Below are 26,707 nucleotides of genomic sequence, written 5' to 3'. Positions count from 1 at the left end.
AACCTATGAACACCTGATTTTTGATAAAGGAGCTAAAAGTATTCAATGGAAGAAAGATGGTATCTTCAACAAATGGTGTCAACCTGTAGAGGAATGAAAATAGATCCATATCTATTGCCATGCACAAAAATCAAGTCCAAATGGATTAAAGACCTCAATATTAGTCTGAACACACTGAACCTGATAGAAGAGAAAGTGGGAAGTACTCTACAACATATGGGCACAGGAGACCACTTCCTACGCATATCCCCAGCAGCACAGACATTAAGGACAACCTTGAATAAATGGGACCTCCTGAAACTGAGAAGCTTCTGTAAAGCAAAGGACACTGTCACCAAGACAAAAAGGCAACCCACTGACTGGGAGAAGATCTTCACCAACCCCGCAACAGACAAAGGTCTGATTTCCAAAATATATAAAGAACTCAAGAAACTAGACTTTAAAATGCTAATTAACCCAATTAAAAATGGGGCACTGAACTGAACAGAGAATTCTCAACAGAAGAAATTCAAATGGCCAAAAGACACTTAAGGTCATGCTCATCCTCCTTGGTGATCAGGGAAATGCAAATTAAAACAACTTTGAGATACCATCTTACACCTGTCAGAATGGCTAAAATAAAAAAACACCAATGATAGCCTTTGCTGGAGAGGTTGTGGAGTAAGGGGCACACTCATCCATTGCTGGTGGGAATGCAAACTTGTGCAACCACTTTGGAAATCAGTGTGGCGATTTCTCAGGAAATTCGGGATCAACCTACCCCAAGATCCAGTAATAACACTCTTGGGAATAAATCCAAGAGATGCCCTATCATATGACAGAAGCATTTGTTCTACTATGTTCATACCAACATTATTTGTAATAGCCAGAACCTGGAAACAACCTAGATGCCCTTCAATGGAAGAATGGATGAAGAAAGTGTGGAATATATACATATTAGAGTACTACTCAGCGATAAATAACAATGACTTCGTGAATTTTGCATGCAAATGGATGGAAATAGAAAACACTATCCTGAGTGAGGTATCCCAGTCCCAAAAAGATGAACATGGGATGTACTCACTCATAATTGGTTTCTAGCCATAAATAAAGGACATTGAGCATATAAGTTGTGATCCTAGAAAAACTAAATAAGAAGGTGAACCCAAAGAAAAACATATAGTCATCCACCTGGATATGGGAAGTAGACAAGATTGCAGGGCAAAACCTGGGAACTTGGGGATGAGGTGGCATGGGGCTAAGGGGAAATGGGGTGAGAAACGTGAGAAGGGGAGAATGGGGGGAGCTTGGGGGAATGGGATGGCTGGGATAAAGGAAGGGTGGACACGGGAGCAGAGAAATATATAGCCTAATTAAGGGAGCCATCTTAGGGTTGGCAAGAGACTGGACTCTAGAGGGGCTCGCAGGTGTCCAGGGAGATGTCCCCAGTTAGTACCTTGAGCAACTGAAGAGAGGGAACCTGAAATGACCCTATCCTATAGCCATACTGATGAATATCTTGCATATCACCTTAGAACCTTCATCTGGCGATGGATCAAGATAGAGACAGAGACCCAAATTGGAGCACTGGACTGAGCTCTTAAGATCCAAATGAGGAGCAGAAGGAGGGAGAACATGAGCACGGAAATCAGGACCACGAGGTGTGCACCCACGCACTGAGACAGTGGGGCTGATCTATTGGGAGCTCACCAAGGCCAGTGGGACTGGGACTGAATAAGCATGGGATGAAACCGGACTTTCTGAACGTGGCGGACAATGAAGGCTGATGAGAAGCCAAGGACAATGGCACTAGGTTTCGATCCTAATACATGAACTGGCTTTGTGGGAGCCTAGCCTGTCTGGATTCTCACCTTCCTGGTCCTGGATAGACGTGGGAGGACCTTGGACTTCCTGCAGGGCAGGGAATCTGGACTGCTCTTCATTCTCGAGAGGGAGGGTAAATGGAGTGGGGGAGAAGGGGAGCGGGTGAGGGGAGTGGGGGGAGGGGGCGATGTGTGCGAGGAGGGGAGGGAAATGGGAATTTTTTTTGCAACAGCTAAAAAAGAATAAAATTAACAAAAAAGACGGGGTGTTAAGCATGGTAGTTTGAGGGGATTGGGGCATTGGAATCTCAAGACTGCTTCCTGCTTATTTGTTGATGTTGGCATCTTGGGGAACCTGAGAAAGTTGGGATGTCAGACACTGGGTAGTTGGCTGCTTTACTCCTGTCCAGGATTTGTGATGCAAAACTGTCTGGTGTCCTTTAGACCTGGCGAGGTGTTGGCAGAGCAGAGGACAATGTTAAGTTTGGGAAAAATAATTTCAGCACCAGGGAAATGAGTGGTGGGCGTATCTGATCTGTTTAAGGTGGATCCTTTAGGTCGGCTCCCTGGAACTAACAATAATTCTTTGAGTTTTTAAAACATAAGTTTTAGACACATACATTGTATAAGCAGCAGCATATTTATGTCAGAATGACCATGACAGATGTTTTTGTACAATAAAAAGTATCTTAGAAAATGACCAAAGTGAATTAAAATCTTGATCTTGCAGTACTGGTAGTAGAAGTACTCTGCCAGAATTAGATTAATAACTTATCAGCATTTTATTGGTAATGTTAAGATGGTCAAAGGCAGCATAAGAGAGAGATTTGATAACTTGCATTTGTATATCTTAAAACACCTTTTATTTAGAACATGTTAAGAAATTATACTGAAATTTGCTTGGTGAGGTTGTCCTTTTTAAACTGACAAAATCTCTCAGCTGTCAAACTACATCAGAGATCTCTGAGGAGGATAAAATTTTGCTTGAGTTATTGATTTAAAAAAAAAATGACAGAGAACTTACTCCATGGCTACGTAGAGCCACTTCTCAGGGTCTCCATGGTCGTTGAGGGCAGGAGCTTCCAGGTCTGTATTTGTCTTCTGCTATTATAACCAGGGTCTGCCAGGTTTTAGACGATCTCACGGGTTAGGAAATCTGCACTAAGTCAAGCCTACCTCGCCGTGAGCAGCTGGGCTGGCAATTGCACTTCTCCTTCATCCTCTGTCTGGAGATCCTCAATTTAGATGAAAGGTAGTTTCACCCAGTGGTTGGTGGTTTCACTTGATGAAGTAAACTGCAGATGGATGTTGTTTTGTGCCCATTCTTTGCCCATTTATCCTCTGTCTTCTTTGGAGAAAATGGAGAGATGCTGCTAGGAGCCAAACTATCTTTCTGTTATGAAAACCTATTAATAATTAAACGTTTAAGTGCCATATTCCTCAGATCTCTGAGCACTTGAGGGCTATTTATTGGGTCTATATTTAACGTTATGACTACACTATCAGATCTGCCTGGAGAGTTGGGCCCAAGCTTGACTGTACTGGTTTTTAACTTAACAGGTGATATTTATACTTATGAAAGACAAAGAAGAAAAAACTGTTTGCAATAGAAGCTTAACAGTAAAACTGACAATAGTGAAGAACAGCTTAATATATTTTAAAGTAGAGTTGGATGGCATATACAGTATGTTGCAACAGATTTAAAGGTATATACCAATTTAAAATATTTGAGACTTATTGCTTTCTTAGTTTGGAATGGGCTATGATGAACAGACTACTTAAAATATTTAACAGTAAGTATACATACATTTACACACAGTTGAATTTAAGTTCTGTTTAAAATTAAATGAAAAGTAAACAAGAGAAAGCTGGCTTTTTTTTTTTATTTGAAAAGTAGAGTCGATGCAGTGGAGGACATGTCCTGCAGGTGAGTCTCTGTGTGTAATGAGCACCTCAGCGGGCCTGCCAAGGTGAACCATCATGCAAACACACCAAACCCAATTGAGCATAAAAGTATTTTTTTAAAAAAAAAAAAAGCATAGCTAATGGCTTAAAGGTAGCTGGTGACAGGTGATGTAGCTGGGGACAGCCAAACCACTACTGGATTGCAGTCACCTGGTAGCAGGCAAGGAGGCTGCTGACACTGTTAGGCTAGGGGTGGAATCTCATGAGTCTGTGGCTCTTCCCTATCGTAAGATCAAACAAAATGGCGGTGGTCCTATGTTTCACAAGGAAATCATGTTTTCACAGCCGTGGCAGGAATTTTAAACAGATACAAATAACAGGAGAGACATTGAAGATGTGCAGAACATACATTTAAAACAGAATCACATCCATGTGGCCACACCATTCATACATTCTTTCATCTATGAAGAAGACAGGAAAATTACTCAGCGCTACCAGCCACCTCAGGCATCAAGGGCTGAGATTGGAGCCTCATGAATCCAGTCAGATTTTCCGGTTCCAGTGGGACCGGTGGTAGAGGTGGCATAGACAGAATAGGATTGGGAAAAGAAGTGTATACAGGCAGGGGATACAGGGGCTGTCCAGTGAAAGGAAAAGCAGACAGGAGTAAAATGCCACAAAGACAGAGTTTAGCATGTCTGGATAGAAACTTTTTCATCTGCCTGTTTGCTGATAAAAATTAAAAAGCTCCCATTTCAGGTTGTTATTTAAGGTGTGCGTTGGTCATTTGTTAGTGCAAAGGTGAGTATGGTTAGGAATCTATAAGTAAGGCGTTAAGCTTAGAGGTTGTAGGGTCTCTAAAAGACATCCCAGGGGAAGGTTGGACTGATAGTATTTTCCATGGCTGAGAATGTGAGAAAGAGATGAGACCCAAAGGCTAAGTGTCTTCAAACATCTTTGAGACAGAACAAGTGTCGAGTGATAGGTCAGGTAAATCTGAGGTCCAACAGCACAGGGAATGAGGACCAAGCAGGACACTCCAAGTGGCCCAAGATGAGGACAACAGTCTGAAATGAGAAACGAGATGCCAGTTCTCAGCCATGAGATGAATGTCAGTGAAAGCCAATTACTATTTGCAGAAATGGAGCAGGTACAGGAAGTTGGAAAGTGGTCCAAGTCCAGGAGTCCTGCGTGCCTCAGCCTGCTAACCCTCATCATCAAAAACAGTGAGGGCAGGAAGTTATGCAGAGGCCATGGAGGGATGCTGTTACTGGATTGCTCATCATGAATTGTTTGCCTGCTTTTGTGTGGATCCCTGAACCACTATCCTAGGGATGGCACCACTCACAATGAAATAATCTTCTAAGACAGTGTGGATTTGAACTCAGAATAAAGTAAATACTATACAGCAATATGTACAGCAACATCATCATTCTCAGTTAAAGCATAATCATTGCAACCTTGTTACATGTCTATAATGATATTCAAGAATTCTTGACAAAGCAAAAATATGTGCTTAATAATAAATAATGTTAGATATGGATGAACTATTTTGCTGGAAGATAATTGGTTACTGAACATAAATAGCAAAATAGTTTTTAAGAGTTTCACTGTTTGTAAAGTAGGTTATCAATAATTATGAGAAATTTCAGTCTAGAATGGGAAAATAATAAAATAAATGTAGAAATAGTCTAAGAGGTAATTTGTATTTTTTTTATATTCTACTCATTGGAAGGCCTAGGACATATTCTACACTTTAACTGCAGAATTGCAACCACAAGAGGCAAAAGGAAAGAAAGGAGGAGAAATAGGTACCAATGAAGGAAAGAAACAGGAGGCAGGATGAAGAAGGCACAGAAAGATGAACAGGGTGGTTGGAAGGCTTCAAAATGAAGTTGATGAGCACCTGCAGGAATGAGACACAGTGCCAGGAGTACAGAACACACAGACAGCATGGGAAGTGAACTGCGTCAGAATGAAGGGCTGTTCAGACTGTTCAGCCAATAGTCATGTATTTAATACTTACCTTGTACCCAACGTGTGGAAAGCCAACATGGTCCTTGTGGAATGTTAAGTAAACAAAGGAAACAGGTTACTTTAAAGGCTGCACAGCATTTGAGGGTTTTGGCAGTACTCTAATGATAGTTTGGGGTAATTAGCCTGGATCAGAACATTTAAGGAACTTGTAGTTATCTACAAATGCTTCTACATGCTGCTTAGGTGGATGGGGATACTGAGAAATTACTTAGCAATATGAATATCAGACATAAGCCTATTAAATGTTAATGATAACAGTACCTGGTAACATGTTCTGAGAATTCTATACAAGCTATGTGAAGTAATATGACCCAGGTCTACCATATGCCTGAGCTCCATATCCTAAATCTGTGAAGAGTTTATCTAAATTTTTTATTTTTAGTAAAGTCTCAGGAGTCAAATATTGGGGTAAAAACCTGATTGATTAGAGAAGCGATGGAGAAGCTACTAGTGACCTCCTCTCTCTTCTTTCCAGATCCAAAAGGGCCAAAAATTTTTGTAAGCCCCACCTTATTACTTTCTGTGTCTCTCTGTATGTATCTTGGGTCCTCCACAACCCTTATGGTAATTATGGTCAGCTAGTCACGAACTCTGCCCCCTAATTCAAAGTAAACTTTGTTGGCAATCTTGGACTATCAGTACGAAGAAATATGCCTCAACAAATCTGTCTTTATTCAGCAGCCAGAAGACAAAGATCTCAGTCTCTCCGTAATAATCCTCCGTCCCTAAATAGTTGCTGATGTTGGAAAGACACCTTCTCACCATCTTTTCATTCAGGCAGCATTTGGTTCCTACCCACAACCTTTGCCAAGTTTGCACAATAGTAGGACAGGAAGAAGTGAGCAGGAAATTACCATCCAGACAGAAATGTGATTATGAAAATCTTATATAGAAGTTATGAGTCAGAGAATCTGATTTCCATAGAAGAAAGCAAAGAGTCCCTACCCCTGCCAAATGTTATCCCCAAAGCATTTATTACACTTCCTTTACCTAACATTATTCTGAAAGCTTTTTAAAATGCAAATACACAAACCAGGTGATTACTGTGTTCCCAGAGTTAGAAACGATGGGCTGCCTGTCAAACACTGGCTCCCACCGGAGGTTCCTACACATTTCCTCTTGGCTTCTCAGGCTTCTACATGTGTTCAGATCCCTGTGGATTTAAAAAGCCTTCCTCCTGCTCTAGACACAAGTGCTAACTATCTGATGGTGAGGGATTAGGGTGCGGTTCCACCCTATACTGACATCTTCACCCAGAAACCTCACCTCAATGAACATGGCTGGCATCCGTCCACTGCAACCCTTTTCCACAGGCTCTTAGCCGGTTCGACCAGAAGATATGTCCCTTATTTTCTCTATCTCCTCGGCCTCCTTAGTTCACCAGGGTGACCATCATCTCAGCACAGTGACCCAGCTTTCCTTCCTGCCATATGTTAAAATCCTAACTTCAAGGTGATAATTTTAGAGGTGATGAAAGTAAACTGCTCACAAATGGTTAGTGTTCTGCTAAAAAAACAAAAAAGATCCCAAGGCCTAGTGTGTGGTACCCACCTTTAATGTCAGCACTCGGAAGTCAAAAGTAGGCATAGGACAGCCTTGTCTACAAGGAGAGTTCCAGGATAGCTGCCTCATAAAAACCAAAATAAAAATAATAATAATAAACAATCCCAGAGAGAGTCCTTGTTCTTTCTGCATATGAGGACAATGAAAAGATGAACATTCATGAATCTGTAACTAGCCCCTTACCAGATATTGAATCAGCTGGTAAAATTATTGTGGGCTTTATAGCCTCGGCAACTACGAGAAGTCTATTTATGTTATTTAGAGACCACAGGGCTTGTGGTATTTTGTAATATCAGGTGGAACAGAGGCATGTGTCAACACAGTAAGATGGATACAGTGATAGAGGTAACACACTCCCTGACACAGTGGAGTGAATGGAGTTCACCCATTGCCTCCAGCTTCTGGAGGGAACCCAGCTATCACCAGAGTTCTAGACAAGGTAAGTGGTTAGGAAGGAACTGTTTAGTGACAGGTATTGGGAAGATACTTATATTCCAGACAGAGAGCATGAGCCAAGGCTAGAGAGTAAAAGAACTTTGAGAAGGTTATGTGGTGAGAAGGTTTGAGAGCTGTGGCATTTTTGTTTATTTCTTTTGTTTCGGTGTTTGGTTTGGTTTTGTTGAGAAAGGGTTTCCCTGTGTAGTCCTGACTTTTCTGGAACTCATTTTGAAGACCAGGCTGCCTTGAACTCACAGAGATCCACCTGCTTTTCCCTCCTGAATTTTGGGATTAAAGACATGTACCTCCATAATGGACTTTGGGCTGGAGTTCTAATAAGAGCCAGAAAAATGACAGAAGACCAGGCTATATAGATACTCAGGCCACATTAAGGCCATGGTGTGTTCATAAGTTCATCCTAAGCACTTGGAATTCTTTAAAAGCCACAGACACCAAGAAAGGATGTTTTCCAGAAAAGCAACTCATAAAGAATTGTATTGGAGGAGGGTGTGTGGGATGTGTCAGGGTGGATGCTCCCCTTCAACCAATTTTAAACCCCTTGTGGCCCCTCTCTAAATCAGCAGAAGTTAAGAAATGACGTGAGGGTCTTGAGACAGTCACCACTGCTTTTATATCAGCGTGTATGATTTTCCGTAGCAAAATGACAAAGGCTAAGTAACATTGACCACAGAAAAATTAGCATCTCTCAGTTGGTGGCTAAGGTGGTTTCACCCGAGATCATTTTCTGCTTAAATATGACTTCCGTCTTGCTGTACCTTCATTATACTCATTTAGATGCTCATGCTGTAATAGCCTCTGGGATACCAGTCAGATTGAATTAGGACCCACTCCAATGACCTCATTTTAATTTAACTTGTTTGTCTAACAGCTGTGTATGTAATTATTCAGACTCTGGGAATCCTGAGGGCTAAGGATTTTAACATTCAAACTTTATTATGATACAATTTGTCCCACAAGAGCTGTGGACTCAGTATTCTAGCACTTGATGCTTGAAGAGTGATCTCCTCTGAGAACTTCCAGGTTTGGAGGCTCCAAAAACCATTTTCATGTGCAACTCAAGTCCGCCCTCCCCATGGGTTTTCCTTTGTCTTCTGTAAAGACCTGACCCAATTTCTTCACTAATTGTATTCCAAGTCTAGTTAGAGTGGAGCTGTTCTACTATAAATTATCATTTTTCTTTTCGTTTATGAGTTTCCTCATTTATATATCATTTTATTCCGAGGGGAAGGCTTTACATTCAAGCCCACCAGAGTAGCAGCATCTCCTCTTCATTTTCCACTTTCCACCTCACTCTCTCTGCTCTGATTTGGGCTTTGGTTGTCATCCCATCCTCAACTTCCCTTGATGCCTGTGAACAGACAGTTCCCTGTGTATTCAACACTCTTCCTTGATTTTCCTTTCAGTACATTCCTTATTTCACTCATTTCTCAGGCCAAACTACACATAGGTTTCCCTGACAACTCTTTATGGCTATAAAAGCCAACGTCTCCCTATTAATAGTCTGGAATTTCTGTTCTAGCCCAGGATGAGGCCAAGAAATTGATGATTCACTGAAGTGTGAGGAACAGTCTCCAATCCTTTTTAGAGGATTGTGACGACAAATTCAGATACGTGTATACTACTGGGATACTGTATGAATTGGTAGTTACTGATGCATATAGTGCATACACACAGTGCTGTATGATTACCAAACATCCTAGTGATCACTAAGGCTTGTTGAGAACTTAACCTTAGGCTCGCTTCACAGCTGTGAGGGCTAACATATACCTCAGAGTAGAAAGGAGAAGACACAACAAAAGGGAGGGAAATACCAATTTCCAAACTCTTCTTAGTCAATCCTTCATCATTTTCTCCAGTGACAGCACATGCCTGGAAGGAATAATGAGCCAATGATGAATCCTGATAGCTATCACAGGACATATCATTTCTGGAGAGCCAGTTAGAAACAGATACCCGAGGCAGACATTGAACAGTGACTAATCGCTACATTTCTAGACCCTAGAATTGAATGTTAGCTTCCTACATATAGCCTTCAGATTCAGCCTGGTAGAACCAGTGTGATGTTGAGTCTAATATTATCTTGACTATGCCACACGGTGCTCAAATATTTATTCAAACTCTACTATGGGTATGTCTGCAAGGGATTTTAGATAAGACTAACATTTGAATCTTATACTGACTAACAATACTACCTTCCCGTGTGTGAGTTGGTCTGAGTCAATCATCTAAAGACTTAAACAGAAGAACAAGGCTAAGAATCAGTCCTCTCTGGCTGATTCAGCTAGAACATTGATCGTATCTTACCCATGAACTAGTGCTTACACCTTTGGTTGTCCAGCTTCCTGACTCACTTTGCAGTGGTGTCCATAGTTGCGTGAGTCAATCTTTATAATAAATAAATAACGCCTGTTGGTCCTCTCTGCTAAGGAACTCTCACTAATATTCAATCCTGAGATCCTGTCTGGCATCAGTGACCTACTACCCAGAGGAAGTGGAGTGGGTCATGAGAGTAACTCTCTGAGGCCACACAGAAAGCCATGATCCCAAGTGATGAGAGCAGCTTTTCTTCTCCTAAGGACAGCACAGGACCACAGCCCACTATTTTGTGATGACGTTCCTATGACTTATTCTATGCCAGAAGCTATTCAACATTCTTGACTCAAACCTATCTCTACCAAACTCCAAAATAGAAGATTATAGTGAAAAGGGAAAGAGGGCAGGGGCCCCTTTGCATATTTGCTTGGGATGGGTGACAGCAGACACAGAAGAAGGTACTCGGAGTTCTACTGACAGTAGTAACACCGTCCAAAATCAGTGAACATGGCCTGGAACATCACTACCAGGGGTGGAGGCTGTAACCCTGTGACCCTGCATTAGGCCAGTTTTGTGTCACTAGGCTATGGCCCCTGGGCTGAAACCTTGAGCTTTCCTGACTATTGTGGGATTTATCCAGTATCTTTAAGTGAATTTTTTTTCACACTTAAATCTATGGGGCGTGGTTTCTGATTATTTAATTTAATACAAAAACTGTTACATATCATTCACTGTGAGTATTCACCACATGCCATGAATAGGTAGATATTAAAGATATGAATGCCACCTACATACAGTTCAAACTCTGGAGGGAGAGACAACTGAGTCATATAAAAAATGCATTGGGAATGGATTCCGTTGACTTCTCCATGCTTATGATTTTACAAAATCCATAACATTACTTTCTCCTGATACTAAAGCTTAAGTGTTGAAACTGTCAAGAAAGAGGGGGGAAATCTTATTTATAGGTTGGAGTGGGGTGAATTTGATCTTGATGGCATCTTCTCCTTGATACTCCTCTACAGTTCCTAAGGCCTCTGTAATTGGCATGTATTTCTTTTAAAACATTGTTTCCTCTAGACAGATTGTACTTTATTCTCCAGCTGGAACCATTGGGAGGCTCAAAGATTGGTAGTTAATGCAATAGAAAACCACTTTCCACTACCCTACATCATTATAATAGCAATTAGGAACTGTTGTAGGCTTATGAAATCTTCTGCTAAATTTATTAACCTGTCTTGATATGATTTAGAGAATAGGCTTTGTTTACTTATGAGTGTGGTAAGGCGGGTCAGTTTTATTGAATATTAGACTGAATAACACTGGGGCCAAATTACTCTTAAAAGATCTGCAATTAAATTAGATCAGTTTTAGACTGACTAAATGTCCAAACTGTGGCACCCACCTAGTTATATAAACTTCTAGCCCTTTATGCTTGTGGATATGAAAAAGCATATCCAGAAATCAGTGACATTTCCCCACTTCCCTTCCCCTACACTCTATTCTTCAGACTGTGCTTGTTTGTCTGAGTCATCTAATGGTCCCTTCTGTTCAGACTTCTGCATCCCACCAAGCTTGCCTTTTGTAGTGTCATTGGAAGTGCCACACTTTACTGTAGTTCTGTATAATTAGCTGAAAGCCAAGTTGAATATCAAAGTGGGGTGGGGGTCACCTGCCATTTTTCACAAATCACTGAGGATTGTCCTGGCAGGCCATCCTGTCTTCAGACGGTTTTATTCCTTTTGATTTTGCTCACAGATCTCTGTAACTAGAGTCTTTTTTTCCTTTTCAACCTTCTTTTCTTCCTCATTTGTTTATAAATTATTAAATCAAAGATGCTCTGATGTTACTAGTCATCTTCACTGGAGATTTTCATAAATTATGAAGATTTCCTAGTTTCTTAAAAAGGAAATAAAATAAAAGGCAATCCCTAGCAGGGCAGTGGTGGCATGCACCTTTAATCCTAGCACTCTGGAGGAAGAGGCAGGCAGATCTCTGTGAGTTTGAGGCCAACCTGGTCTACAGAGCAAGTTCCAGGACAGATAGGTCCATTATACAGAGAAACCCTGCCTCAAAATACCAGAGGGGGGGAAAAAAGCAATCCCAACTGCCATGAGGTTGAGAATTGGATGTAAAATCTTCATATGAGAAGGGAAGTTACACTTGGAAGCTCACCTGTGTTCTATTGTAAGTCCCTGGTACTCTACTTTTTATCAAAGCACATAAGTCAAGCAGGTTGAAGGGCAAATGGAGCAGAGAAGGAGTTACTCAGCTCTCAGCCTGAGACCATGATCCTTTCTTTATTTTTTTCCATAACATCTTAGGCAAAACTGCTCACCCCCATTGTGTAACCAACTTTTAGCTTTCTGTACCACCAGTTCACAATCTGAGCTAAGGCATGGGGCCAATGTCTCTCTAGAAAGAAGTGTTATATTGCCCATTGCCAATAGGGAGAATTTTACTAGACAGATGACCTTCTCAGAATGATGGTATCCAGTGTGTTCGTTACCTCAGACAGATGTGCAAATGTGTGTCAGTGCACATACATGCGTGTATGAGCATGTGTGTGCAGACCAGGGATCAGTGCCTTACTTAGTCATTCTCCATCTCAGATTTTGAGACAGGTCTCTCAATAGGACTTGGAGCTTGCCAATGTGGCTTGGCTGACTAGTCAGCAAACCTCCCAAGGATTCTCCTGGCTCTGCCTCCCTTAGTGCCGAGAATATAGATGTGTACCACCACAAGTGCCTCGCACAAAGTGCTGGGGGTTCAAACTCAGATGCTCACACACTAAGCCACTCTCTGACTGAGACATCACTCGAACCTCAGCCCAAGATCCTTTGTTAACAAGGTCTTCCTCAGACGACAAGAATATTCATGCAATAACACTATCAATTTTAATATTAATTCACATTTATTTTTAAACAATTTAACACGAATTTTATGGTAGACTGTTATTCAAAATCAGTAACAGTTCATTTAAGAAAAATTCCACTTACTAAGTAATATGCCGCCCAATTTGCAATATGCCATTTTGGAATTAAAGCTCAAATGAAAACTCCAAGTGGTCATGTAATTGAAGTACTTCAAGTTCCGCTTCTTAGTCATGCTCCATCACTATTTATTTCAAATCCACTTTTAAATTGCAGGGATATGTTGTGCCACAGAGTTTGAAGACAGAAGGTGCGTCAGAAAGGCATTTGAACAATTCAGAACCCCCGTGAACTGGCTCTCAGTAGCAGCATGTTCCCATGTAAAGTCTCACACCTTCTTTCCCTCACCTGTCTTCCTCTCCCTTCCCTCCTCTTTCTCTTTCCTTTCCTTCTTCTTTCCCTCCCCCCGTCTCCTTTTCTCTTCTCTATTTTTTCCCTCTTTGCTCTTCTTTCCAAGACTGGGACTGGATGCAATGTCTTAGCTCAGGCAATCAGTCATCTTGCCTCAGCTGGCTAAGCATGTAGGAATGTGTCACTGAAACCAGCTAAGGTCCAATTTTATAACTAGGAGTTCTTTAAAGTAATTTTCATATAGAACAGTAAATTAAAGGCTAAGCATTGGAAATATGATAATTACACATAACATCTTAAGACTCAACAATAACCTCAGAAATTCATTAGAACCAGATAAACAAAAGACTTTGCCAGAGAGTATTTTATTGCTTCCACTGTTTACAGCAGTCAGCACAAAGTCGTAATAAAAGGGCAGGCAGCGTTTAAATGGTTTTGTTATTACTGTCAGGTTCTCTGCAAGTTGTGTACTGCTTTGTAGGCTGCATCTGAAACTGACCTGCCTACTGGCAGCCTAGAGAAGCCATCCAAGCCCTATGGAATAAATAGTTCTCTGTAATTAAATATCTTTTTCCCAGAATACTTTTAGGTAGCTTTACAGCACTTACACTTTGTAATTATATGTTTGTTCATGTACTTGTTTAATGTCTGCCTAACCACACTGCAGTCACTGTGAATTAGTGACTCCTGTGTCCTGGCACCCGGCAGGGTACTTTAATGTACCATTTCTTAAGATTTGATTGTAAACATGTGTGTGGTTTATGTTTACACACATGCACACATGCATCCACATGCCTGTGTGTGTGGCGCATCATGCCCGTCTGTGCTCTATGCGCCGCCATACAGTTCGTGAGCTGGGCAGGGGGCTGGAGATTAAAATACACAGACATACAGACAGAGACACGGATCATCCATGATGCCAAAATGCCCCAAGAATGCCCCCTTTATTGTATCCAGGGGCAGCTTATATAGGAATAGCCATGCCCAAGCCAAACACACCAGAAACCATGCCCCTGCCATCAGGAACTCCTGAGGGTCTTGTGCTCAGAGCAGCTGTAGGCACTCAGATCAGGGGAAAACAAGTTGTTTACAAGAAATCTGGGGGTTCACAGATCCCAACATGTGTGCATGTGGGAGAAAGAGAAAGAGAGAGAGAGAGAGAGAGAGAGAGAGAGAGAGAGACTGTGAACAAATGCATGCCATTGCAAGTATAGGGTCAGAAGATAACATTCAAGAGTTGGCTCTTTTTACTGTCAGATTTGGGGACCAAACTCAGGTTATCAGTCACACAGCAAACACCTTTCCCACTGAGCCATCTCTCTGGCCTCCAACTATTTTGAATGAATGGATGGATGGATGAGTGAGAGTGTTCAGTTAGCAGTAGCCATGGTGGTGTAAGATCAACTTGCTATTTTAAAAATGTCACAAGAAGTCACGCCATGCAACAGGGCTCCCATGGGAGGTCTATGGGAAGAGGAGAGAGAAGTGGGCAGGAAAGGGTACAAAGAGGGAGCACATGGGGGAGAAAAAAGGTGGCAGGGATCCATCCCTGGGGACAAGAGTGGCAGAAGAGAAAAAGGGAGAGAAAAAAAGAGAAAGAGAAAGGAAAAAAGGGAGAAGGGAGGGAGAGAGAGGGAGACACGGAGGTGGTCAAGGCACACCTTTTAAAAGGGAATGTAGCAAATGTGCACAGGACCTGCTCTTAGTGGCTGCAGCTGAGGATGTATCCTGTCAGGACCCCAAGGACAGGCCAATGCAGACAGATGCCTAAATACTAACATTTCTTCCTTCTGTTTATTATAAAAAGTTGAGAAATTAGAATGGGGTAGCGGGTAAGGCAGGTATGAGGACACGTGTTCTCAGGACTGCTTCATGCTAAACTGGGGGTGTCACAGTTTTGGGGGAACATGAGAAATCTGGGGTGCTCACCACGTCCTGGGGTATCTGGCTGTTTCACTTCACTGTCCAGGCTCTGTGGAACTGTCAGGTGCCGCTTGGACCTGGCAAAGTACTGTTTGAGGTAGATTCAAGTTGACTGCCTGGATCTTGAAGAACCTGATACTTTCCCATCACCACAGTATCACCTGGACAGCCTCTTTCTATCAAATCAACAGGTGGTTGATTACTGAGGGCAGTCATTGTATGACAACATTCCCAAGGATGAGGCAGAGGAAGATTGAGTGGGAATAGTAAGCGTGGTAGAGAAAGAAGATCCAAGGCCTGAATGCACTTGCTTCCCAGGGATCCACAGAGGATCAGACTGAGTGGGCACATGCTGTTTTATATGTCATTATGCAAGAACAGGGCCAAGAGCTCTAAGCCCAAGAGAGACACAGTCACCTGGTAAAAGGACTTCGAGAAAAGCCAGAAATAACTGTGCTCAAGAAAGGAAACCTATGTCCAGGGGAATGGTCAGAGGTGGATAACCCTGCCAGAGACCCAGTTGTTGGTATTGAATAGAAGACAAAGCCATTAGCGAATGAGAAAACAGATTTGTTGCATGTGGAAGAGAGATCAGAAAGCAGTATCTAAGAGATATTTGAGCCAAATCTCACTGCAAAGGCAGACAAGTTTAGAAGCCCTTAAATCATACACTGAGGGCAAAAATTGGAGTTATAGATGATGCCAAAGTTCCCATGAGTGAGGCAGAGAAGTGAGACCTAAACATCTGTAATTCCTAGCATCTCAGGAATTCAGAAAGAGTCTATTTCGAGTAGGCACAGGCTGCTCTGTGATTCATCAGACCCAGAACAGAAGCCAAGGACTCCAAACCCTAGAGAGTTATGGTTGCCTGGTACCAAGATTTAATGAAGCCAACGGCTAAAAATTATGCTTGAGAGACCAGTCCTCACCCATGGGAAATGGTCAGAGGTGGAAAAGAGAGGGCTCACCAATCATGCAGGTGTTAGATGGAGGGGCCCAGGGATCTGTTAGTTGGAAAAGCGAAGCTGTCATGTGTGGACCAGGTTCCAGGGTCCTGGTGTGCCTCAAACTACTGGCAGGCAGAAGGAAGCTTCAGGAGAGCCTTTCCCCATCGGGGAACCAATGTTGTAATTTAAAAAATGTCAAGAAGAAAAGTCACACCATGCAACACATGGGAGTTTTATTGGAAGAGGAGAGAGAAGGGGGCAGAGAAGGGGACAGAGAGGGGTGCAGAGACCATCTGCTGAGATCTAGAGTGGTGGAAGAGAAAAAGAGAAAGAAAGAAAGAAAGAAAGAAAGAAAGAAAGAAAGAAAAAGAAAGAAAGAGAGAAAGAAAGAGAGAAAGAAAGAGGGAGGGAGGGAGGGAAGAGAGAGAGAGAGAGAGAGAGAGAGAGAGAGAGAGAGAGAGAGGCCCACTTCTTGAAAGGGAACATAGCAAATGTGCACAGGGCTGCAGCTGAGGATGTAATCCAAGGGCAGGCCAGTAGAGATGCCTGAATACTCACACAACTGTCAACTGCACAAAAATGGAGCTACAAGGATGCCCCCTACCCATCAGTTTACTCACTCTAAATAAAACCATGAGGGGTTAAAGTTTATGCAGCAGACATCCAGTCCAGTGTTGAGCACTACCGTCCCTTTATGTAGTAAAGTGGGTAAGAAAACTGACAAAGACTACTTAATAATTCCAGTAGGAGGACCATGAGAACAAAATATGTGTTCCAGATGCTTCACAACTTAATGAGTTGTTTAGAAAGATTCCTTAGTCGGTGGAAGGAGAATGGGGCTGGTAAGAGCAATGTCTTATTTTGCTAAATGGGATGCAAGAAGTGTTTATGTTGGGGGTACAGATGTACTACCTGTAGCCCACAATTGTCCTCCATTTGCTTTTCTTCTGCTTTTCTATTTTAGTGGATTAGAAGATTTCCTCAACCAAAGGAGCTCACAGGCATGTCCATGGTGTACATCAGGATTCTGGTACAGTGTGGGAAGGAAGGGGACAGTTGCAACAGGAGCAAATGCCGAAGATGCAGGAGGATGTGCTGGCCTGTTAGTTATCTAAGTGGTCCCTAGCCCTCTTTTTTTTTTTTTTTTTTGGTTTTTCGAGACAGGGTTTCTCTGTGGTTTTGGAGCCTGTCCTGGAACTATCTCTTGTAGACCAGGCTGGTCTCGAACTCACAGAGATCCGCCTGCCTCTGCCTCCCGAGTGCTGGGATTAAAGGTGTGCGCCACCACCACCCGGCAGTCCTTTTAAGCCTTAGTGTTAAGCCACAAGATCCACCAGTGTGCTCCTAGCCAATCAGTGATAAAGAGCAAGAGAGATACAGTGCTTAGGTGACAAGAACACAGCAGCAGACTGTCTTATTTTGATAGGTAATAAATAATGGTTCTTAGATCTGCTAATTCTATCATCACTAGGTAGGTTTCTTTTCTCCACATTTAGCTTAGGAAAATTTTAGTCTTATAATATATTGCATTTTCTACTTCATGTAGGGCTTCTCCTCAGTTATGAAATGACAGGCTTGATTAAATCTTCTTGGAAGGAATAAACAGCTCAGTAATGTAGTACATATTTTAAGACCTAATCAAAAAGAACAAAGACTTACCTAGGATGCTACAGAGTATTTTCTTATAACACTAGTCAATGTTTAGGGTTTTTCACATTTAAGTGTTCTTCTGAGATTAGCTGTGCATATTATTATCATAAAACATTGTTTTTCATGAATTTTATCAAATAGGAAGTCAAATATTTAGGCTCATCAAAGTTTAGCAGGGTGTGTGTGTGTGTCACAAAGTGTTGTTCCTCACTTACCATCCACCTTGTTTGATGAGTCAGGCAGGGTCTCTCGGTGACCTGGAACTTTCCCAATAGGCTTGGCTGGCTGACGATCAAGACCCAGGTATCCTCCTCTTTTTTTTTTTTTTTTTTTTTTTTTTTTTACCTCCCCCACGCTGAGCTTACAGGTATACACCAGCTCTCTCATGTGGGCTCTGGAGACAGAACTCAAGTTCTGTGTGAAGCACATGTGAAGCTCTGTATTGACTGACTCGTCTTCTCAGTCACTATACTTCAGAGTTTTAACATACTTTACATCTGCTCACATTCATAGCATCCTGGGCTTTTGAGTATGTCTTTTGCCTAATTGAATTTCCAACCATGTCTCTCAATGTCAGTTGGAAGCATTTTCAGATGGTGAGAGCTACTTTCTGCATGAGTCAGTCATAGCAATGCTCTCAGCTCTGACTACATTTTATTACTATTATTACTCACTTCTTGTAGTCCAAACAGACCCTGATTCAGAGGCATATTTTTACTGTTCTTCTCATCACATACACAAAAGCTTTTTGTTTTAATGCTGGATTATACTGTGGCCCTTTGAAAACCAATGTAGGAGACAGTTAGGAGGGCTGGAGAGATGGCTCAGAGGTTAACAGCACTGGCTGCTCTTCCAGAGGTCCTGAGTTCAATTCCCAGCAACCACATGGTGGTTCACAACCATCTGTAGTGAGATCTGGCACCCCTGCTCTGGCATGCGGGCATACATCGAGGCAGAATGTTGTATACACAATAAATAAATAAATCAAAAAAAAAAAAGGAGACAGTTAGGAATACAGAGTTATACTAAAATTAAGCAACATATCATGGTACTTATAAGGACAATTATTAGGACAACTTCATGAACTGGGGGGTGGTTAAGGCATAAGGACAGCTACTATATAGATACTTGGAGTTCTCTAAAGCTTACAACTTTCAACTGATATCAAATGCCAGGAAAACTAAATATAAAAAGCAAAGAAAAAATCTTAGAACAAAATAAATCAGATTGATTTATTTACTTGTTTGTTTGTTTGTTACTTGTTGACATGAGGCCTTGTTATGTTTCTTAGCCTGGTCTCAAACTCTTAGGGTCAAATTGTCCTCTGTCTCGGTGCCCCAAGTAGCTTGTACTAAATGTATGCCATCATACCTGACCAATTCTTGTGTTTCTAAAACAAACACCTAAGTTGAAAATCTAGGTCACAGAGAGAACCACAGAACACTCAACGTGCTGTTCATAGGATTGCCTACTGTTTTTCTAATCGTAACAGTGGTAAACAAATAGGATTCCTCACAATGGTTTCAGCCATCTTCTTATGAGATACTTTTTAAATTTTTTTATGTTTCTATGTAAGTCTACTTCTCTTCTCTCCCATGTCACTGAATATGAATAGGACATGGCTGTAACTGGATTTCTACTAACGCATACAGTGCTTGGATTTTTGTCTACCCAATTTCCCAGACAAATACGATTAATTATGATAACATCTAACCATAATTGTATTGCCTTGAGGCAAATTAAATAGGCAACTCTTCTACCATATATCCAAGTTATATTCAAGACCAGAGTATCATAATCAAAGGACAAAAATTACATGTTCTCCTGGAGGCGTTATCTTAAAATTTATTTTTCAGACAAATGAGAGCATAAATGTAAGCAGAATTTATGTGAAAACAATTGGGAAGGGTCACAACTTTCTAATTCTACCCCATGCCCACATCCCACATGAGAGACTAATAAATAATTATTGTGATTGTAATTCAGCTTCCAGCCTATAATAGAAAAATCAATTTGAAACCTATTGGTATTCTTTAAGGGATTAAAGACCAATGACAACCATGCTTCTTCCTTGCAGGACCTGAGAATTTCTTCTATAACAGAGATTGAGTGCCAGAGAGACAAACTGTCTCTTTGTCTATACAACCTTCATCTACATATCCTCTGTGTCAATTGCTCTTCAGTTAGCTCTGCAGACTGTGGTTAGGAGCTGAGGTTTGGGGACAGAGAGATGCAAACTCAAATTTCAAGGCCACTCCTCACTTATAGGACTTTCTGAGACCCTTGTTTAATCTCTCCAAGGTTTGAGTTCTTCACAACAACGTTGAGGACAGGATTGTGCGTACAACCATAAGGAGTAAAGTTGGGGCTATTCCACTAGCCCCTCACTTTCTTCTGATCATTCCCTTGTGTGTACTTTTTATTCTTATGCCCTTTGTGGTCATTTGTACTCTCTTTTTCTCTCTCCCTCCATTTATTTCTCTTTCTTTTCCACTATTTTCCATATTTCTTAAGTACTTAATGGATAGGGAATAAAACAATTAATAAGATGTGACCTTTACTGCCTAGAATGCCATTGTATTTTTTAAAGGGTTGTTTTCTCTCCTTTTTAGCAAATCCATTCCACCCTGTGTTAAATGCTAAAGCTAGTTAGCATTTTAGTAAATAGCAATGAGAGATAATGATTCCTTCTAATTGTTGAAAATGATAGTGTTTCTAAGGAAGGCTTTCCAGCTGTTTTGTCTGGTTTAATCAAGAACTTTTAACCTTATTATCTCAGGATCTTGTTCCCTCTCCACTGTGGTTTTCTGTGTAAGGAATAGATGACTGGGATGTTGGCTTCCTAGGTGATCAAGGGTGTGTGCCTTGCACAATGTCCAGGTTGACTCAGAAACGCTGGGTAATAAATAGAAGCCTGCCATTTACATTTGGGCTCAGGAGTATTTCCAGGTACTCTGACTAACACATGAGTAAGAAAATTGTTCTGAAATTCAGAGGTCTGTAGTCTCAACATGGAAAAGCGTAATCACCCACAGAAATGGGCTTATGTGTTACAGGATTTGTTCTTCAGGTATTTGCAATGGCAACTAATCTCTATCTTAGTTATATCATAGACATATGAACACCTGGGAAAGTTTAAAGCCTTTCAATCAGGTCTTGGCCCAGGCTATGTAGATTAAATGCTGTCTGAGAGCCTTGGGATTGGGATCCTAATATTGATATTTTGGACCATTTTCATGGTGATTCCAACATACAATCAAGATTGAGAACTACTGCCTTGAAAACCAAGTAAGTGTTCCTTCATACTGACATTGAAAAAAAATTAAGCCCAAAAAGATTACAAGTATAAAAGGAGCAGACAGGATGTCTTCCAAAGACCATTATTCACTAACACTGACTAGTTAGTTAGGTTTCTAAAACCAGGCATGGTTTTCCTCTTGTCCAGTTAGAGAGAAATTGGTTACCCACCAAGGTACGTGTGCCACCACTATGTGTGTAGGGGTATTGTGCCATGCTGGTGCACCATAGCTGGGTAGGATTGTTGGTTATCTCCCTTCTTTGGAAGCTTGTGTGGTACTTCCTGATACTATGAAATCTAGTCCTCAGGAAGTGGGAACTCAGGTCATTTCTACAGCTGCTAATTTACCAAACCAGAATAATCAGTAACGGCAATCTATAGACATTTGTCCTTCTATCCACATCAAGTATAGTATTCACAACTCATCAAGGAAGCTTCTCTTTCCAATAGACAGAGCTCACCACAGAAACCCCCACCAATCAACCGTCAGAGCAGTGGAACCCAAACCCAATTTGGAGACATCTACAAAATATTCTCATATATAAAGTTCAGGGAACTTGGCAAAAGTTTGTAAGAACCAGGTAGTTAGGGCCTTTGCTGACATTGCGTTATCTAGAAACATCAGAAACTATACTTCTAAAATCTCACCAACATGTCTGCCCAAATATGAGCTCAGCAAGGAAACACCAGTAAACATGCCAAACTCAATGGAGACAAGCCCAGGAGCCCTCAGCTCTACACAAAGAATGACTGGCAACTGAGTAAAGTTAGGAGTAGGGGAGGTAGGTGATCCTCAAGAGCACACTGATTGGTTGTCCAGTGCCAAAAAGTCAATCCTGAGAATATACATACAAGTAACATTATATGAACTCAACAACTTATATCTAGAAATACATATACATATACAAATGCAATAAGCATGCAATAACAATTGATGGAAAAAAGAAGCCATGAATTAGAAAGCAAGCAAGAAGGAGTATATGGGAATGTTTGGACATAGGAAAAGTGAGGAAGAAATGTTGTAATTAAAATACAATCTCAAGGGAATGGAGAGATGACTCAGTAGTTAAGAGCACGGGCTGCTCTTCCAAAGGTTTTGAGTTCAATCCCCAGCATCCACCTGGTGGCTCACATCCATCTATAATGGGATCTGATTCCCTCTTCTGACATGCAGGTGTACATGAAATTATAGTACTCATATACATAAAATAAATCTTTTTTTTCCATTTTTTTATTGAGAAAAGGAGAAAAAAAAACAAGTTTCCACCTCCTCCCAGCCTCCCATTTCCCTCCCCCTCTTCCCACCCTTCTCCCCCTCCTCCCACCCTTCTCCCCCTCCCCCCACTCCTCTCCCCCTCCCTCTCCAGTCCAAAGAGCAGTCAGGGTTCCCTGCCCTGTGGTAAGTCCTAGGCCCTCCCCTCTCCGTCCATTTCTAGGAAGGTGAACATCCAAACTGGCTAGGCTCCCACAAAGCCAGCACATTACGTAGGTTCAAAACCCCGTGCCATTGTCCTTGGCTTCTCATCAGCCCTCATTGTTCGTCATGCTCAGAGAGTCCAGTTTTATCCCATGCTTTTTCAGTCACAAATCTTAAAAAGTACAATCTCAAAAATAAACAAAGCAACAAACAAACAAACAAGACCAGGAAAGTGGAAGACACAACTCAAACACAGGGATTGGAAGTCCCAATCGTTATGTGTGCCTCCTAAGAACTGGAAGGCTGTATCATTAAACAATGGGGGCATACAGAGAATGAAACTTTCAAATGAGGAAAGTTATTGATGCAAATATTTATTTTGAAAAATGACTAGACAATGAGAACATCAGATTACATCATTATGACCTTTGGGGAAGATGTATTCAGGAGAAGTAAATAGACTCACACTTATCTCTGATAACTTGCAAATTTGTTTGCAGTTGCCAGGGAAGCACTAAGATGCTCACTAATTAAAAATGAATCATCCCAGGGCAGGTTTCAGAACCTGGTGCACATACTGGTCTAAACTTGGAGCAAGGCTATTTTGAGCAACAGTGGCTAAAACTTAATGCCTGATAGGATTTGGATAATGACCTTTCTAATATTATTGTGATCTTTTAATTATTTTCCGAGAAAGAATAAGATACCAAGGGAAAAAGGACTTCTATTTTTAATGGCCTATATCCTGAAAGCATACCAGTAAATATAGAAAAGAAAGTGTTCCTCTATTGAAGCACTAATGAATGTTTTTCTTGATTTGATGCTGTTTTGGAAGACTATAAATATAATAAAAGGGCCTTATTATTAATGGTTTATATGCAGATTGTCTTAGCAAATGTCTCAGATCTTCCCAGCATAGAATTATAAAGAATATGCTTTTGCTTCTTCACCTCATTCACACTTGCAGCCCACTGTAGCTCTTCCCAATATCCTCCCCAGTTATTTCTGGAGTTTCTGCTCTCTCAATGTGCCATAGAATCTAGGCATAGGCTAGGCTTTGAAAGATACACTGAAGTATGGTCATAAGAAGTACCTTAAGATCAATTTATGACTCTAGGTAGGTCTCTTTGAAATGATTGATTCCATTATAAATACCAATGTGGTTTTGTATGTTCACCATTTATACAAGCATTACTGTACTATAAATATCAATGATCTTTAGTCATGTCATTCATTTCTATATTTTTCAGAAAAACCATGTTGCTGGTATTCATAATATCATGAACAACTCCACCACATTTTACAAGTAATGAACATTTGAGTTGCCTGCACACCCCCCTCTTCCTATGGATACCATGAACCTCCTTTCCAATAAACCTATGGACTCTACTTAGAACTTTCCAGGGTATGTGCCCAGGAGGATGATTATTAGGTTTAGAGCATTCTTAATTAATCACATTACCTACTCATAGGAGAATGGAAGGATGAACAAAAGTTTCCTAGAATAAAGGGTGCAGGAAAACATTGACAGAAACAAAAGGAACAGTGCTACTGCATGGTGGGATCTTGGCTTGTACTTCATCAGGGCCAGGAGAGAGATGAGCCTGGGATGTGGTGATGGGAAACCAGATTTTGAAAGGCCTCCTATATTCCTGTAATCAGCTAAGGGAAGGGATTTGGGTGCTGGTTTATATTGAGTTTTAAGTAAGACAGAGTTATTGTGAGATTTGCATATTAGATGTAATACGTGTGTGTTCTGCCTGCTTGTCACCCTGACAAAAACATGACCTCAAACTCCAGCAGCTCACACACTACAAGGGAGTGTGTCCTTTCCTAAAGAGGGATCAATAAGTTCTATCAATGTTCGCCATAGCCATAGTGTGCCTGGACAAATGCTGAGCAGGGCCAGCGTGGATGGGAATGCCTAACTCTCCAGTCCTGCTTGCTGAGATTTGGTTTCAGGAGAGGTGTCATGCCTCAGAGGGGATGAGTGGGGAAAGGTGTTTGCAAAAGGAAACAGGAAAGCAGTTCAGGAGAGGCTAGCCATTTGCGCTTAGTTCTTATAATCCAAGAAATGGTAATGGAGTCGTCAGCAGTGTGTGGTGAGGCTGTGAGGCAGACATTAGACCCAGTGGGCTTTAAAACCAAAACACTGCTATATGGGAAGAGGGCTATCTAAATCCTACGTGCACTCACTAGGAAAAAGGTATGTAATTCCAAAGGTTATGAAATTCTGCTTCCTGTCTTTCAGCTGTCCTTGCTCAGGATCCTTAGTTGCTGACTTCACTTCTGGCAACAATACAAAAGCTAAGGGGAGGAAAAGACAAAGACATCATGGGCCAGGTTCTCAGGGCATTGGGTTTTGTATCTTTTTCTGGTAATGTAAGTAGAGATGTCTGCTTTTGGGAATACTGCCTTCTAGGGCACAGTGTCCTCTGGTGGTTCTCTCCCTCTCCCTCTCCCTCTCCCTCTCCCTCTCTCTCTCTCTCTCTCTCTCTCTCCATGTCATCCTTCTTAGAGGACGTTTTCCAACGTCAGTCTCTGGGACAATACTTTCTAAATATTCCTTCCTGAGATCTTTAGAATGGGAACTGTCTACAAGGTGTACCCTCAGCTCTTTTTATTTAGATGTCTCCCTTGGGCTACTCTTCAAGCTCAGTATGGCTCACATCCTTTCCCCACACTTCCACACTTCTCTACAGCAGCATTCCTTTCTAATTTTTCAACTGCTCTCCTGGAACCATGAGTTTCCTTGTTCCAACCTTGGAGTTACATAACTAACAGATGCCTCTCCACCGCTTCCAATTCAGCAGCCAACAAATCCTGGGGATTCTTTTTCAGAATCAAGATCTGGGTTCTTTCTTTGTTCACAGCTGCCACCAATGCTAAGACCTGAGATTCTTTTCTGTGCCATTATTGATGCCTCCTAAATGACTGATCATCACCAACGTTTCTCTACCAGGCATCCAGTCTACTCCTCAGATCCCTGTTATTGGTAATTTGATGCTATTACTCTAATGAACAGCACAGAGTGGTTCGTAAAATAATGAATCCGAAGTTTGAGTACAAAGTTGATTTTTTAACTGTTTTTTTATCTTTACTGTATTTGAATTATAGAATAAATAGGACCATACTTTCATATCTATAGGGATTATTCTAGGATCCCCCTTGAATACAGAATTGCTCAGATTTCAGATCCATGAGGTAAGATATTATTACATTTGCATGTAAACTACCCACATTCTTCCTTATACTTTAAATTATCTCTAGATTACTTTTAACACCAAGTACAATATAAATGTTATGTGAAAAGTTGCCATATTGTTTAGGAAAAATGATGACCACAACTCTTTGTGCTCATTACAGATAAAAAAGTTTTTTTGCATGTATTTTTCAATTCTATGCTGGGTAAGTCTGAGGATATGGAACCAGAAGAGGCAACTGTATGTTCTTTACTTAAAGAATTGCTGAATTAATGTGCTCTAGCTCACGACTGTCTGCCAGGCAGGAATATAGGTGTTATGCTATTTCTATTTATAAATATGAACAGATTTTTTTCTATTTCTTTAAGGCTATGTAGCCCAGAGGTAGAATATCAGTGCTTTAACAGAATCATGACTATTACAATAGAAAGGTATAGCAGCATAGGCAAACAAAGATACTATAAATATCTTGGGGGGACAAGTGGGACTAGGAAAGAATTTAGAGGTCATAAAAACATACCACAGTTCATTGGAGTCTGTCTTAGTTACTTTTTCTGTTACCACGATAAACAGTCTGATAAAAAAGCAACTTAACGGAGAAAGGGTTTTTTTTTTTTCCTCTGTTTCTTTAAATATAGGGTCTCATTGGGCAGGCCTCCCTGGCCTGAAACTTAATATATAGACCAAACTGGCCTTGAACTTGTAGAGACTAACCTGCCCGTGGCTGAAATTATAGGCATGCACCACCAAATTGAACCTCAGAGAAAGGGTTTACTCTGGCTCACAGTTCAAGGTTGCAATCCATCATGTTGGGAAAGGCACAGCAGTAGGTGTAGGTGGCATTGCCAGGAGGCAGGGTGATGGTGCATTCTGTTCTTGAGCTGTCCCTTCACACTTACACGGTCT

This window comes from Microtus oregoni, unplaced genomic scaffold (assembly GCF_018167655.1).
Source record: "Microtus oregoni isolate MIOR12 unplaced genomic scaffold, Mior012 000022F_ref0000154, whole genome shotgun sequence".
Lineage (NCBI taxonomy): Eukaryota > Metazoa > Chordata > Mammalia > Rodentia > Cricetidae > Microtus > Microtus oregoni.
The sequence above is the reverse complement of the archived record's forward strand: the minus strand, read 5'-3'. Positions refer to the sequence as shown.